This window comes from Portunus trituberculatus, chromosome 21 (assembly GCF_017591435.1).
Source record: "Portunus trituberculatus isolate SZX2019 chromosome 21, ASM1759143v1, whole genome shotgun sequence".
NCBI classification, from domain to species: domain Eukaryota; kingdom Metazoa; phylum Arthropoda; class Malacostraca; order Decapoda; family Portunidae; genus Portunus; species Portunus trituberculatus.
The window spans coordinates 11,694,534-11,699,533 of record NC_059275.1 but is presented as its reverse complement, the minus strand read 5'-3'; the positions used below and the strand labels follow the sequence as shown (position 1 = coordinate 11,699,533).

Genomic DNA, 5,000 nt, shown 5'->3' with positions numbered 1-5,000 from the left:
CTCTCTCTCTCTCTGGTGGTGGTGGTGGTGGTGGTGGGGGTGCTGTAGAGAGGTAGGTGGAGGGGCGGGAGGGGGGCTCTTTCCACATGCCTAAGCTTCACCACCCACAACTCCCCCTCCCCCTCGATTCTACCTCCCCCCTCTCACCCCCTCTTACTTCCTCACTACCATGTTCCTTTTCACCTCTCTCTCTCTCTCTCTCTCTCTCTCTCTCTCTCTCTCTCTCTCTCTCTCTCTCTCTCTCTCTCTCTCTCTCTCTCTCTCTCTCTCTCTCTCTCTCTCTCTCTCTCTCTCTCTCTCTCTCTCTCTCTCTCTCTCTCCTCTCTCATTAATTCCTTGCTCTTCCTTCCTTCTATCATTAATTCCTTGCTCTTCCTTTTTCTCTCTTCAGTAATCTCTTCTATTATTATTATCATTCATCTTCCTTATTCCCTCCTCCTCCTTCTCCTCCTCTTTTTCCTCCTCCTCCTCTCATAGCTTCTTATTTTCTGGGCTCTGTAGTAGGAAGGAAATAAAGATGGGAAGGAAGGAAGGAAGGAGGGAAGGAGCGAAAGAAAGAGATAAGAAGGGAAAGGAGAGACGGAAGAAAGAGAAAGATGGAAGGAAGGAAATAAGAAGAGAGGAGAAAGAAGAAAAGGAGAGGGAAGTAAAGAGAGGAGGTAGGGTAGGAAGAAAGTAGCGAGGGAGGGAGGGAGGGAAGGAGGGAGGTTGGATAAACTTTCACCTCAACGAATATTTAGAGAGTTTGTAACCTTTAAAGAGCCGCGGAGATTCAGTCAGTCAGTCAGCCAGTCATTCAACCAGTCAGTTAGTCAGTCAACCAGCCAGTCAGTTAAATCAGTCAAAAAGTTATGTATGAGAGCGGTTTAGTTAGTCAGTCAGTCAGTTAGTCAGGCGGTCAAATCAATCAGTCAGTCAGTTAATCAGCCGGTCAAGTCAGTCAAAAAAAAAAGCTATGTATGAGAGCGGTTCAGTTATTTAGTCAGTCAGTCAGCCAGTCCGTCAGAAAAAAAATATGCGAGGGAGTCGGTTATTCATTCATTCATTCAGTCAGTCAGTCAGACAGTCAGTCAAGAAAAATTATGTATGTGAACGGTTAGTTATGCAGTCAGTCAATCAGTCAGTCGAAAAAACTATCAATGTAAACGAGTCAGTTATTCATTCAGTCAGTCAGTCCAGCAGCCTCTCACTCACTCACTCACTCACTCACTCACTCACTCACTCAAGAAAACCATACATGTCACATTGTGTTCTTTATTTATTTTTTGCTTTATTTATTATTATTATTATTATTATTATTATTATTATTATTATTATTATTATTATTATTATTATTGTTGTTTTTCTTGTTTAAATTCGTCCAGCCTTGTGTTCACATAAATATTTGTTTATTTTTTGTATGTTTTTTTATTCGTCTCTCTCTCTCTCTCTCTCTCTCTCTCTCTCTCTCTCTCTCTCTCTCTCTCTCTCTCTCTCTCTCTCTCTCTCTCTCTCTCTCTCTCTCTCTCTCGTTCTCTTTAGCATGATTTATTACCTTTTTGTGTGAAGTGTGTGTGTGTGTGTGTGTGTGTGTGTGTGTGTGTGTGTGTGTGTGTGTGTGTGTGTGTGTGTGTGTGTGTGTGTGTGTGTGTGTGTGTGTGTGTGTGTGTGTGTGTGTGTGTGTGTGTGTGTGTGTGTGTGTGTGTGTGTGTGTGTCTGTCATTGTTTCTTCCTGTAAGCGTTGTTAAATCATTATTGCGTCATTGTTGCTGTTTTTGTTGTTGTTGTTTTTGTTGTCACTGTTGTTTTCACGTGTTGCAATGTTTGTTTTGTTGTTGTTATTGTTTTAAGTGGTTTCTCCCTTTCCCTTTTTCCATTTTTATTCTTTGTCTCTTATTCCCATCATCTGGTTCCTCATTTCCTTCTTTTATCCCTTTTTTATTGCACTGAGTTAATACGATGAGAGGAGGAAGAGGAAGAGGAGGAGGAAAAAGAAAAGAAGAAAGAGATGGAGAAGTAAGAAAGGAAATAAAGAAGAAAAGAGGAGAAAAGGAGTAAATGGAAGGAAAGAATGAGGAAGGAAAATCAGAAAGAAGGGAAAGCAAGGAAATTGAATAGATGAAAAATGAAAAAAAAGAAGGAATTAGGAAGAACAAGAAACTGTAGAAAGGAAGGAAAGGGGAGAGGAAAAGAAAGCAAGGAAACAGAAACTAAGTCAAGGAAAACATAATAAAGAATGAAGGTTATAGTGAAACAGAGAAAAATGACAAAAAATAATGAGCAAGGAAATAAAACAAATAAATAAATAAAAACTAAAGAAGAGGAGTAAGAAAGAGTAAAGGAAACAGGAAATGATGAAAGAGAAGAGGAAGGAAAATCATTGAAGGAGGAGTGAAAAAGAAGGAAATTAACGAAAGAAGGAAAAGAAGATAGATAGTGAAATGGAGGAAGGAAGGAAGGAAGGAAGGAAGGAAGGAAGGAAGGAAGGAAGGAAGGAAGAAAAAAATAAGTAAAGAGTGCATGATAAAATAAGGAAGAATTTATTTATGCTCAGAAGACAAACAACTAGCAAGGTTACGAATATTTGAGAGAGAGAGAGAGAGAGAGAGAGAGAGAGAGAATGTTCGCAAAACAAGTGAAAATGATAAAACCACAATGAAAAAAACAAGGTAAATAATTGAAACAAGAAACAAAGAAATGAAAATCCAATAAAAGAAACGATAAACAATGATAGCAAGATAACAGGAGGAGGAGGAGGAGGAGGAGGAGGAGGAGGAGGAGGAGGAGGAGGAGGAGGAGGAGGAGGAAGAAGAAGAAGAAGAAGAAGAAGAAGAAGAAGAAGGAAAGGAGGACGAGGAGGAGATATGCATAAAAAAGTGGGATAAAAAAACAAATTGAGAGAAAAAGAAAATATGAAACAATCCTAATAACAGAGAGAGAGAGAGAGAGAGAGAGAGAGAGAGAGAGAGAGAGAGAGAGAGAGAGAGAGAGAGAGGAGAAAGAATCTGAATCAAAAGGAAGAGAAAGAGGAGGAGGAGGAGGAGGAGGAGGAGGAGGAGGAGGAGGAGGAGGAGGAGGAGGAGGAGGAGGAATGCATGGGCGGCTAGACGCGCGCCTACACACCTGCCAGGAATGCGGCCGCCCACTCTCCAAGGGCGTGTGTGTGTGTGTGTGTGTGTGTGTGTGTGTGTGTGTGTTATGATTAACAACTGCATCATACATTATACCAGTCTTGTGTGTGTGTGTGTGTGTGTGTGTGTGTGTGTGTGTGTGTGTGTGTGTGTGTGTGTGTGTTATGATTAACAACTGCATCATACATTATACCAGTCTTGTGTGTGTGTGTGTGTGTGTGTGTGTGTGTGTGTGTGTGTGTGTGTGTGTGTGTGTGTGTGTGTGTGCTCGCTCCGTCAGTGGTATTGTAGGTCGACAGATCCTCGGGGCTTCCAAGGAGACAGACGTGTGTGTGTGTGTGTGTGTGTGTGTGTGTGTGTGTGTGTGTGTGTGTGTGTGTGTGTGTGTGTGTGTGTGTGTGTGTGTGTGTGTGTGTGTGTGTGTGTGTGTGTGTGTGTGTTGTACCGCGCGTCCTTTACAAGCTCCTGCAGCCACCTGTCTGTACTCCTCTTCCTCTTTCTTCCTCTTCCTCTTTCTTCTTCTTCTTTCCTCATCCCTCTTCTTGTTCCTAAATATTTGTTTTTATTTGTTATTATTTTCTTCTATATATTTTTCTTTTCTTTGTGTTGTTTTCTTTTCTTCTTCTTCTTCTTCTTCTTCTTCTTCTTCTTCTTCTTCTTCATTAGTCTTATTTTATCACTAGTCATTCTTATATGTCTTGTTGCTTCCTTCTTCTTATCTTCGCTTTGCCTCCTTGTTTATTCATTGAGAGAGAGAGAGAGAGAGAGAGAGAGAGAGAGAGTAGAGGGTGAGTGAGAGAAAGTTGGCTGTGTCTGTGTCCTGCGGGAGAGGCGTTTCTCTCTCTCTCTCTCTCTCTCTCTCTCTCTCTCTCTCTCTCTCTCTCTCTCTCTCTCTCTCTTCTCTCTCTCAATTTGCCTTCTATTTCAATATTGCATTCTTTCATATCATCATCATTATTATTATTATTATTATTATTATTATTATTATTATTATTATTATTATTATTATTATTATTTTCTTTTTCTTATTTTTATTTCTTCTTCCTGCTATTCACTGGTTCTTTTCCATCTTCAGCAAATCACTTCCTTGTATTTTTTTTTACTGAGTCATCGTTGTGCCTGCGGGTAACTGACTGACTCATTGACTGACTGACTGACTGGGTGGCTGGTGAGTGACTTAGCGACTAACGGAGTGACACCCACTGAGCTGAACAGGGGGAATGCTTCAGTGATTTACTGACTGACTGACTGATTGATGGACTCACTAACGGACTGGAAGCTGGAGTTAGTGGCCAAGCAGACAAACTGGGTGCGAACTGACTGACTGACTGATAATGGATGGATGGACTTAACGGACTTTCTGACTGACTGACTGACTTTTTGGCTGTATAGTTAACTGAATAATGACCTTTGTAATCGATATTCTGACTAACTTCTTCATCTGTGGGTTTGATAACGTATGAACTTAATGACTGACTTAGAGCTGGATATCCTGACTGACTGACTGACTGACTGACTGACTGACTGACTGATGGATTGTGATAAAGGAATGACTAACTGGCTAATGGGGCTCCTAATAGGTTATCTAATGGACTGACAAAATGACTGACTGACTGAATGATAGACTGACTTCTAACTTGATGATTGTTTTCCATGTTGACATTTTTTAAGGAACACATTCTTGCTTTTTTCCTTATTTTGTGTGTGTGTGTGTGTGTGTGTGTGTGTGTATGTATGTATGTATGTATGTATGACAAGGCTGGTCAAGGGCATAGAATAAATAAAAATAGAAGAAAGAATAAAAAAAATAAAGATCCCACTTACTTGTCACTCCCACCATAAAAAAAAGTGAAGAAAGAAAAGAGGTAAAAAAATTGCCAAGTTGCTCAC

The 5,000-nt window shown here is 40.4% G+C and overlaps 1 protein-coding gene across 5 annotated transcripts in view; it reads right to left on the bottom strand.

Annotated features, from left to right (window-relative positions):
* The window catches only part of LOC123507218 (whirlin-like), a 123,836-nt gene that overhangs the window by 87,804 nt on the left and 31,032 nt on the right, over positions 1-5,000 (bottom strand). The gene's annotated exons all lie outside the window — the stretch shown is intronic.